At 45.4% G+C, this 11,595-nt stretch overlaps 1 long non-coding RNA gene across 1 annotated transcript in view; it reads right to left on the minus strand.

Annotated features, from left to right (window-relative positions):
* The window catches only part of LOC145509709 (uncharacterized), a 28,001-nt gene extending 18,680 nt beyond the window's left edge, over nucleotides 1-9,321 (minus strand). The window contains exons 1-2 of the long non-coding RNA XR_014056327.1: nucleotides 8,407-9,321; nucleotides 7,537-7,773 (exon numbers count right to left, since the gene is read on the minus strand). This is a non-coding gene — a long non-coding RNA (uncharacterized LOC145509709). The remainder of the gene's footprint in view (nucleotides 1-7,536; nucleotides 7,774-8,406) is intronic.
* Nucleotides 9,322-11,595: the final 2,274 nt, after the last annotated feature.

An 11,595-nucleotide genomic window follows, 5' to 3' on the forward strand; every position in this document is an offset into this window, starting at 1 on the left:
CGTGGAGCAGCTAAGCCCGTGTGCCACAACTATTAAGCTTGTGCTGTAGAGCTGGGAGCCATAACTGCTGAAAACCGCCGTGCACCCTAAAGCCCATGCTCTGCAACAAGAGAAACGACCACAATGAGAAGCCCAGACGGACACCGCAACTACAGAGGAGCCCCCTCTCGCTGCAATTAGAGAAAGCCTGTGCACAGCGACAAAGACCCAGAACAGCCAAAAATAAATTGTAAAAAAATAAAAAAATAAAAAGAAGTGACAGGCTCACTTAGAAGAAAATACAGTCTTGGTGGCTCTCCCCTGAGCAAGGCTGTTGGTGGCACAGTTTCTTCTTGAAGGGATGTTAAATGTTGGCAAAATGAGAAGTGATGGTCTGGTCCTGGCATAATGGAAAGTGCAAGTCTAGATTCTGGTCCAGGCTCTGTCTAGTGTTATTACTTTGAATTTCATTAACTTCTCTGTACCTCAGTTTTCTCATCATGATACCTCCCCTCTCAACAATCACAGAGTTTATAGGAGAACTAAGTAAAATCACATGTGATAAGGATTGGAAACTTTTTGGTGCCTCACAAATACAATAATACTGATACAAGATACACATTTTTTCATTTTACTACTTCTAAATCAGAATATCTTTCAATTTATGCCTCAGAATTGATGCCAACATTTAATGCTGTAGTTTTTGTTGTTTCCCCAGATGTTATGAAGCCATCGGCATGTCTTAGAATCAATGGCGTGTTTTATAGTAGATACAATCTGTTAGGTTTCTATCACTGTGGAACACAATGCTGCTGCTGTTGCTAAGTCGCTTCAGTCGTGTCTGACTCTGTGCGACCCCACAGACGGCAGCCCACCAGGCTCTGCTGTCCCTGGGATTCTCCAGGCAAGAACACTGGAGTGGGTTGCCATTTCCTTCTCCAATGCATGAAAGTGAAAAGTGAAAGTGAAGCCGCTCAATTGTGTCCGACTCTTTGCGACCCCATGGACTGCAGCCCACCAGGCTCCTCCGTCCATGGGATTCTCCAGGCAAGAGCACTGGAGTGGGTTGCCATTGCCTTCTCCTAGTGGAACACAATATAGCAGTTTAAAACAATGCCCATTTATCCCCTCACAGTTCCTGTCGACTCACCTGGGTTTCTCAACTCAAAATCTCACGAAACTGAAATCCAAGTAGTGTTGGCAGCCAGGGGTTCCTTAGAGAATTAAGCCTAAATGCCCCGAGGCACTGGTTGGATTCACTTCTCTTTTGTGCATCTAGGGTGGGACCAGTTGTGTGCCATGCTTACTAGAATAATGAGAATCATCGGAATCACAGAAAAGTTGGTTCTGATGGGCAGCTGTTGTTGAGATCTGGTAGGCTGATCAGTCGCTGGTGGCTGCCATGGGTGCTGGTGAGGGGAGTAATAGCGTGGGTGCCTTGAATTTGCCATCACTGCTTTCCTGCCTGCAAGATTTGGTACATCTCCATTGCAGGTCAGCCCTCTCCTTCAATATCTCCCAGGTGGTTGATTCTGAGACCGTCACTGCAGTGCATCAGACAGAGGGTCCTTCTAATAACTGATGAGCTAAGAAGCATCTCCCCCCCACACACACACACCTTGCACTCACTTTCTAACTTTACTATGGTTTTATTCCTCTCGTTTCCTCCTAGGGCTTCCCTGGTGTCTCGGTGGTAAAGAATCAGCCTGCCAATGCAGGAGACTCGAATTTGATCCCTGGGTTGAGAAAATCCCCTGGAGGAGGAAATGGTGACCCACTCCAGTATTCTTCCTTGGGAAATCCCATGGAGAGAGGAGCCTGGCGGGCTACAGTCCATGCCGGTCACAAAAGAGTCAGACCCAACTTAGTGACTAAACAACAACAAACTCTCCCTCCTAGGGTTAGTTCAGTTCAGTTCAGTCGCTCAGTCGTGTCCGACTCTTTGCGACCCGATGGACTGCAGCACGCCAGGCTTCCCTGCCCATTACCAACTCCCGGAGCCTATTCAAACTCATGTCCATCGTGTCGGTGATGCCATCCAACTATCTCATCCTCTGTTGTCCCCTTCTCCTCCTGCCTTCAATCTTTCCCAGCATCAGGGTCTTTTCCAATGAATCAGTACTTCAGTGATCAAAGTATCGGAGTTTCAGCTTCAGCATCAGTCCTTCCAATGAATATTCAGGACTGATTTCCTTTAGGATGGACTAGTTGGATCTCCTTGCTGTCCAAGAGACTCTCAAGAGTCTTCTCCAACACCACAGTTCAAAAGAATCAATTCTTCGGCGCTCAACTTTCTTTATAGTCCAACTCTCACATCCATTGATGACTACTGGAAAAACCATAGCTTTGACTAAATGGACCTTTGTTGGTAAAGTAATGTCTCTGCTTTTTAATATGCTGTCTAGGTTGGTCATAGCTTTACTTCCAAGGAGCAAGCATCTTTTAATTTCATGGCTGCAGTCACCATCTGCAGTGATTTTGGAGCCCAGAAAAAAAAGCCTGTCACTGTTTCCATTGTTTCCCCATCTATTTGCCATGAAGTGATGGGACCAGATGCCATAATCTTAGTTTTCTGAATGTTGAGCTTTAAGCCAGCCTTTTCACTCTCTTCTTTCACTTTCATCAAGAGGCTCTTTAGTTCTTCGCTTTCTGCCGTAAGTGTGGTGTCATCTACATTATTGATATTTCTCCTGGCAATCTTGATTCCAGCTTGTGCTTCACCCAGACTGGCATTTCTCATGATGTGCTCTGCGTAAAAGTTAAATAAGCAGGCTGACAATATACAGCCTTGATGTACTCCTTTTCCTGTTTGGAACCAGTCTGTTGTTCCATGTCAGGTTCTCACTATTGCTTCTTGACCTGCATACAGATTTCTCAGGAGGCAGGTCAGGTGGTCTGGTATTTTCATTTCTTGAATTTTCCACAGTTTGTTGTGATCCACACAGTCAAAGGCTTTGGCATAGTCAATAAAGCAAAAGTAGATGTTTTTTTCTGGAACTCTCTTGCTTTTTCAATGATCCAGAGGATGTTGGCAATTTGATCTCTGGTTCCTCTGCCTTTTCTAAATCCAGCTTGAACATCTGGAAGTTCACGGTTCACGTACTGTTGAAGTCTGGCTTGGAGAATTTTGAGCATTACTTTACCAGCATGTGAGATGAGTGCAATTGTGTGGTAGTTAGAGCATTCTTTGGCATTGCCTTTCTTTGGGATTGGAATGAAAACTGCCCTTTTCCAGTCCTGTGGCCACTGCTGAGTTTTCCAAATTTGCTGGCATATCGAGTGCAGCACTTTCACAGCATCACCTTTCAGGATTTGAAATAGCTCAACTGGAATTCCATCACCTCCACTAGCTTTGTTCGTAGTGATGCTTCTTAAGGCCCACTTGACTTCACATTCCAGGATGTCTGGCTCTAGGTGAGTGATCACACCATCGTGGTTGTCTATGTCATGAAGATATTTTTTGTATAGTTCTTCTGTGTATTCTTGCCACCTCTTCTTAATGTCTTCTGCTTCTGTTAGGTAAATACCATTTCTGTCCTTTATTGTGCTCATCTTGGCATGAAATGTTCCCTTGGTATCTCTAATTTTCTTGAAGAGATCTCTAGTCTTTCCCATTCTATTATTTCCTCTATTTCTTTTCATTGATCACTGAGGAAGGCTTTCTTATCTCTCCTTGCTATTCTTTGGAACTCTGCATTCAAATGGGTATATCTTTCCTTTTCTCCTTTGCCTCTAGCTTCTCTTTTCCCTGCTATTTGTAAGGCCTCCTCAGACAGCCATTTTACTTTTTTGCATTTCTTTTTCTTGGGGATGGTCTTGATTACTGCCTCCTGTACAATGTCACGAACCTCCATCCATAGTTCATCAGGCACTCTATCAGATCTAGTCCCTTAAATCTATTTCTCACTTTCACTGTATAATCGTAAGGGATTTGATTTAGGTCATATCTGAATGCTCTAGTGGTTTTCCCTACTTTCTTCAATTTAAGTCTGAATTTGGCAATAAGGAGTTCATGATCTGAGCCACAGTCAGCTCCCAGTCTTGTTTTTGCTGACTGTATAGAGCTTCTCCGTCTTTGGCTGCAAAGAATATAATCAATCTGATCTCAGTATTGACCATCTGGTGATGTCCATGTGTAGAGTCTTCTCTTGTGTTGTTGGAAGAGGGTGTTTGCTATGACCCATGTGTTCTCTTAGCAAAACTCTGTTAGCCTTTGCCCTGCTTCATTCTGTACTCCAAGGCCAAATTTGCCTGTTACTCCAGGTATCTCTTCCTAATTTTTCATTCCAGTCCCCTATAATGAATAGAACATCTTTTTGGGGTGTTAGTTCTAGTGTTAGTAGAAGGAATCAAACAAAGATCACATCCCTAGAGCTAAAACTGAAGGCTCTGGTGATCTTTGGGCAAATCATGACTGTATATCAAAGTGTTGCTTTGCCTTTAGAGGGTCCTTAATACGTTACTGTTAGTAGTGAGAATGCCTTGACAACTTCAATCAGATCAACATAAATCAGCCCTCTTCTTTAACTAAAACCAGCACCAACAGTCAAACTTATTCATAAATACCTGCTCTTTCATAAATACCTGGAGTATTTGTTTTTGTCTGTTTGTTCCACTAGTGTGTGAGTTACTTCAGGGAAAGTGACTATAGATTGTTTTCCACTTCATTCCTACTACCTGGCATATGTAGCTGCCTCTGAGCAAGTTCTTAATGGGATGAACATATGAATGAATGAATTTACTAAGCTCCTTCCAGGTACTCAGCACCAAATAGCTTGGTTTTTGTTTGTTTGTTTAATAGAGTCCAAAGGTGCGATCTCTGTCCTCCCTTCATCATCATAAGATAGTTTGATGGCAAGGAGAGAGGAAAAAAAACAAAACCGTGGGAAGAAGGTAAGTGAGTTACACCAGGATATGAGAGGAAGCAGATAATGCTAGTGATTGTTCTTGTCAGCTTAGAACAGGCAGGTTATAAATACATGTTATAGAAGAGGAAATTCAAGAGAGACACAGGGAAACAGATTCGAGATTTTGAAAAATAGCACGGTCAGGACCTGCTTACTCACAGGCAATTAGACTATGACCCAGGGCAAATCATGCTTCACTTTACTGTTATTGTTCAAGTGAGATGAAATTTCATAAGCCCAGAAGCCCCAGCCCTTCCTGCCTATTTCATTGTAGCATGAACTAGTAGTTTTCAAGGGGTGAGTCTTGGGTTAAGGCTGAATGCTCCCTCATCATAAGCCCAAATTAACAGAGGTGAATTCTATCTTTCTTCGCAGTGACCCCAGGCCCCCATCCCATCTTTTTTTTTTTGCTAAACTTTAATTTTAAAGGCATTTATGGTACATAAAACCTTCAATTATAGCTTTTCAGTAGACTTACCATGGACAACTTAAAATTTATTTACTTATATTTATTTTTAAAGTAATTGCTTTCATCTAGAAAAAAAGTAATTGCTTTCATCTAGTAATTGTGTTCATCTAGTTAACACACAGCTATTTTGAGTTCAGGAAAATTACACCCCTTGCCCATGGACTCTTGCAACCAGAAGAACTCAAGAGTTCTTCAGCTGTCATGTGAGCTAGGTGGTTGCTACCCCTGGATAACATGATGGGGTCTGCAGATTGTGCCTCCAAACACCCCAGGGGTTCAGAGGCCAAAGCTTTGCAAAGGAAACTGTGGACCTGATGGTGGTATCTAGTTGAACTTCAGTACAAACAGATCGGGTCTCCAATGGGAAACCCAAGTGCTTGGCCACCAGGGAGCTAGCAAGCTTGGCAAAGTGCAAGAAGAAGACACAGAGAGGAATTCTCCACCCATTTTCTTGAACCTTCTATCTCAACACATCCTGGTTGCCCGCCTTCTGCATTCTAGCTCTGGAAAATGTAATTGCCTCCTGTTCCTGAAGAACTCCAGGAAAAACTCAGCCTTTTCCGTCCTTCTTGTTTGCAGGGTGCACGTCATAGCTAGTTTACAAACAGGGTCCTTGCCTGCACATGTTACCCTCTTGGATAGGAGGAAGGTCTGTGCGTTTTAGGTGGCACTAAACTTACTAATCTAGTAGTTTAGATCAGTACTCAGGCTCCCAGTCTCTGATGCATCCCAGAGTGACTGGAGAAGGGCTCAGGAAAGCTTGCTCAACTGGCTTCTGGTGCTAAAGAAAGGTTTTCCTAGAAGGGAAGCCACAGTAACACTCCACTGCCTTCGGGACCAGGCAGCCAATGCACGAGAGGATAATTGAGAGAGATTATGACAAATGCAGTCCGTTCGCTGTCCACAGACTTCACTTTCAGTATTTGATTATTTTTTAATATTTACTTGAATGTGTCGGTTCTTAGTTGTGGCACACAGGATCTTTCGTTGTACGCAGGTTTAGTTGCACTGGATTCTTAGTTCCCTGATCAGGGATCAAACCCATGTCCCTTGTATTGCAAGGCAGATTCTTAACCACTCGACCACCAGGCAAGTCCCTGAGTTGTTTGTTTAAGTCATTGCCCAGAGAAATCCAATGCAGCTGCAGCCCATCTTTGGTTACTAGGCCAAGAGTTTGCAATACTCTGCCTAGGTCCTCTCCTAGCGAGGTTGGTTCCCCTGCATGGCCTTGGGTTGGAGTGTGGCTGAGGGGGGAGGTCAGACCCCCACCCCAGGTCCCACAACCCAGTCAGTGACTTTGGACCGTTCCCTTTTCTCAGTCTCTTCATTTGTAAAATGGAGGCAAGGCCCACCTCATAAGTTCAGTGTGTGAGGATGAGGTGAGACTCTATACTAAGAGTATTTGCTTTTGTGTCTGGCGCACACTTAGAAGGGGCAGTGAGCCCAGGAGCTAGGTCCACACGTTGATACAAACCAGCCTGGTACAAACCAGCCTCATGTCTAGCCAGGTCACATCTGAGGTCAGCCTCAGAGCCTCAGTTTGCACACCTGTCTGTCTCCTCACCTCCTGACCCATTCCTGGGTCTCTCCCGCTGCGAGCCCCCCAGCTTCCTTTTCCTCCCAGGCTCACTCTTGCTCCTGGGACCCAGCTGCAGGTTCAGCTTCTTGACTGGACTTGGGGCTCCCTCCTGGAAGGTTTGTATTTGCCCTCCAGATCTCCCTAGAGGCACCTCAGCCATCCTTTCAAGAGGTATCTGGGCCAGAATCAGCTGTGCTACCTCCTGAGTTCTGAGGTACCCAGGCACATCCCCCCACGGGTGGGGACAGGACTGTGAGATGGGGAAATGGACTGAAGGGTCAGCATCGAGGGGCTCTGCTCACATGGCCAAGTTCTCTGTGGCTCGCAACCTTCATAGATGATCTCTCTTTGCTCTTCTTCCCTGACCACATCCTACCCATGCCACTGGTCTCAACAAAATCCATTTCTCAGAGCAGCTGCTATGAATGAATATTTGTGTCTCCCACTCCCCAAATTCATATCTTGAAGCCCTAACCCACAAGATGGTGCTATTTGGGGGTGGAGCCTTTGGGATGTAATTAGGTTTAGATCGGCGTCATGACAGGGATCTTCCCAGGTGGCGCTAGTGTTGAAGAGCCTGCCTAGCAAGGCAGGAGACTTACGAGACGCAGGTTTGATCTCTGGGTCAGGAAGATCCCCTGGAGGAGGGTATGGCAACCCACTCCAATATTGTTGCCTGGAGAATCCTATGGACAGGATCCCGGTAGGCTGCGGTCCACAGGGTCGCAAAGAGTTGGACACAACTGAACCAACTTAGCACGCATGCACGAGGTCACAAGGGCCCTCATCAGACTGCAAATCTGCCGGCACCTTGATTGTGGACTTCCCAGACTCTGGAACTGTGAGAAAGCAATGCTGATTGGTTAAGCCACCCGGTCTCTTGGTGTTTTGTTACAGAAGCTTTAACTAAGACAAAAGCTTTCCTTGAGTCACAATTATGAGCCTCCCCTTCAATTATATTCCCTCAGGAAATATTCTATATGTGTTTTTTCACTGCACTTATTATAATATGTGCATATTTATACATATTTATTATGTATTTGGTCAAGGTTTTCTTCCCCTATATTTGTTAGGCTATAGTACGTTAAGATATAGAGATATATTATAGGTGAGAGATCCCACATGACATAGCAGAAGTTTATTTTTCTCTTAGGTAAAACCTGCAGTTGGTATAGTGGCCCTGCTTCAGAGTCACCTGTTTTGCCATCCCTAGGGTGTCCCCTCATTTATGTGGCCCCAAATAGCTCATGGTAGTATCCTCATTCCTGCCAGTGGAGGGGATGGAAGGGGAAGGGGCAGTGATGCCCTTTCCCTTTAAGGGCCAGAGCACAGTGCCTGATGTATATTGAGCCTCCAGTAAATCACCCATGGTCCTTATACGGCCCTGTCACACCTTCCCCATCCTAGAACCCAATGCAGAGTGTCAGTTACCATATGTTAGTGGATAGCTTTGGAAATAGGGCAATACTTACGCTCCAAAAAAGCCGCACAGCAGTTTCCAAAGAACTGGTGTCCGCTGGTTCTCCTTCCGACTTCCAGTTCCTACTCTGTGGGCTGCTCTTTCCCAGAAAACAGTCTCTTCTTCCTGGAGTGGCAGGCTGAGGCCTGTGAGGCTACTGGTGGCTGATTTTCAGAAGTCCAGCACCCACACCCAGTTCAAATGTCACCTCTTCCGTGAAGCCTTCCCTGACCCTCTTCCTCCCACTCGCTTCCTGCCCAGGAAGGCCTGGAAGAATGAATCACTTCCTCTGTATTCTCGCTGTTCCCTGCCCATTTCTGTTTGAGCTTTTATCCCACTGGAAACAGGGGGAGAGCTTGGGCTGGTTCCATTTGGTGTCACCCAGGCATCAGCCTATGAAGCTTGTCCTTGTACCTGCAACTCCTGGGAGCCTTCCACCATTAGAGGAGGGTCATCTCTTGGACTTGCCTGGCAATCCAGTGGTTGAGAATCCACCTACCAGTGCAAGGGGCCTGGGTTCGATCCCTGGGCTGGGAGGATCCCACATGCTGCAGGGCAGCTAAGCCTGTGAGCCACAGCAACTGAACCTGCGTGCCCTAGAGTTCATGCTCCACAACATGAGAAGCCACCACGACTAGAGAGTAGCCCCTGCTCACACGTACAGCAATGAAGACCCAGCGCAGCCAAAAATAAATTTTAAAGAGAGTTGTCTTCATAAGATTAGTCAGATTGCAGTTGAGTAAAGTCTTGAGAGCACACACGGGTGCCATTTTTGCTGATTAACAGAATATGCTGGTTGCCAATAAGTTAAGAGGCCAAGGAGGACAAAGAGTATTGGTCCCCAGCACTGGCCGTCCATGATGCTCAGAGGAACAAAGGGGAAACAAGCTGAAGAGACTGCTCAGGTTTCTAGGAACCTCCTGGTTCTGATGCTGGATACTGTGTGCTGAGATAGAGACAGCTGGTTCTAGAACCCTGGTTCCTCTACAGGGTCCCTCTCGGTTGAGAGCTTTCACTTTGGGCTCCGTGGGCTCCACTGACGTCCCCCTTCAGCATACCCCAAAGACTCACTTCCAGGCTCCGAGGAGGAGGAAGAAGCCTTACCCTGTCTCACTCTGGATTTCTAAGCCTCCAGTCTCCTCAAACACAGACTTTTGACCAAACACTCAGAACCTTTCTCTCTAGGTCTGTATCATCTCTGTGTTGAGGCAGAGATGAAGCCCTGTTCCTTTGTCTGAAGGAGAAGGGGTCACAAGGCAGCAAGAAGCAGGAGTGGGTGCTTGGGGGCAAATACAGGTTAAGACGTCAGTGGTCGTCCGCCTCCTCCAGCTGTCTCGCTATTGTTTGTGCTCATCTTCCTCGCCAGATTGGAAGATGCAGGATGCAGGCCGGAACTGTGCATTATTGTTTTCACATTCAAGGCCTGTGTTAGGGCACCTTTTTGGTAAATATTCAGTTAACCATCTTAAATCTATATGACAGTTCTTTGTTGGAAAGTGGTCATCACTTAGATTCGTAAACACTCTCCAGATGTCTTCATTACTTGTCTTATCCTCAAGACAATCTTAGTAAGGAAAAGTGGGTACTGTTATTCCTTACCTTATGGAGACCAGAGAATTAAGAGACTTGGCCTAGGGTCCCCTTGTTGGATAAAAGCAGGGCTGAGACTGAGACCAAGTTCTGCTTGCTTCAAGGCCCATGTTCTCTCTCTATAGGATAAAAACAGGAAAAGGGAGACAGAGAGGGCGTGGGCCGTTATTGGAACCCTGGGACCCCTGTTAGCATGCTCAGCTGCCGTTTGAAATAAAGTCCCTTACCTCAGGGTCAGATTGAAGCCTGGGGTCAGAGAATAATCTAGAAAAGGATGCTCAGGCTGAATAATGCACTCCTTGGTCAGAGCGGCTAATAGGTGCCTTTGGCATAGAGCAATTCTCCTACTGTTTGGTTCCCTTATTCAGCATTCTTAAAAATTGTTGACTACCTAAAAGAGCTTTTGTTTATATGGGTTGTACCTATTGATATTTTCAGCAATTGAAGAATTGAAGCTGAGTAATTTTAAAAATACTTATTGAAGATTAAAATTTAGCATAAAGTTCATTTTACATTTTTATATCTTTAATGTAAAAGAGGTTGTTCTTACTGTTGTTTTTTAATTTGCCTCCAACAAACTTCATCTTCCCATCCCTGATGGGAGGTGAGTCCCAAATGAAAGGGGGCTCAGAACCCACTTTGGGAGTTGTAGGTAGAGATTTGGGAAGTCCTCAAGCTCAGACTTCCCTACTGGGTGTGAGATATATTTGAGGGTAGGTGGGTCTGCTTGGCCACAGGACCATGGGAGCAGGAGGGAGCGTGGGGGCCCTGGGACCCCTATCCCGAGACAGACGTTTGGAGATGGCCCCTGGAAGCTGGTAGAGATTAAAGAAGGCTGATCTTCTTCCCTGGGAAACGTTAGAGGTTTGCTGAGGTCAGCAGGGTTGGACCCCCAACCTGGGGAGGGAGTGATTAAGAGATTGAGGAGACTGTCTGAGACTGGCAGACAAGAGCTGCAAGTGAGGACCCAGGGCTGATTGGGACTCAACTGTCCATTACGCTATCTTTCTTAATGGAAGACTGCTGGACAGCCTCAGCATTTAGTCTCTTCCAAATTTTTTTTTTAGTTGCAGTACATGTGGATGTGCAACCTCTCGCAGCTAGGTAGTAGGAAAAGGGAGGAGTGTTTTAACAGCCTCTTCAAATAACTGTGGCTGTTCCTTTTTGATACCCACAAAACTTGACAAGAGGAAATATCCTAAAGATTAGTTGCAATGTGGAATCTGAAATTGTATCAATGAAATGTTCATACTGTGTTGTATTAAAACTTATTGATCTTTGACCAGTGCTGATCTGTACCATTGTGCACTGGTCTCTGGGAAGCTATTAGTGTATTGATTTATACCGCTCCTCTACATGAAAGCACATTTCTTTATGAAATATTGACAAATCATATCTATTAATATTACCTGGAGAAGGAAAATGGCAACCCACTCCAGTACTCCTGCCTGCAAAATCCCATGGACAGGGGAGCTTGGCATGCTACAGTTCATGGGGTCACTGCTGATATCATCAGAAAAGTCTTTAAGTATTGGAAAGCTGTCATGCCGCTCATCCGTGGCAAGTGAATTTTTTCCCCCCAATTCTAATTTTCACTCAAAAGCTCGAGTTT

This window comes from Giraffa tippelskirchi, chromosome 6, assembly GCF_054371585.1.
Source record: "Giraffa tippelskirchi isolate mGirTip1 chromosome 6, T2T-mGirTip1v1.2.pri, whole genome shotgun sequence".
NCBI classification, from domain to species: Eukaryota; Metazoa; Chordata; class Mammalia; order Artiodactyla; family Giraffidae; genus Giraffa; species Giraffa tippelskirchi.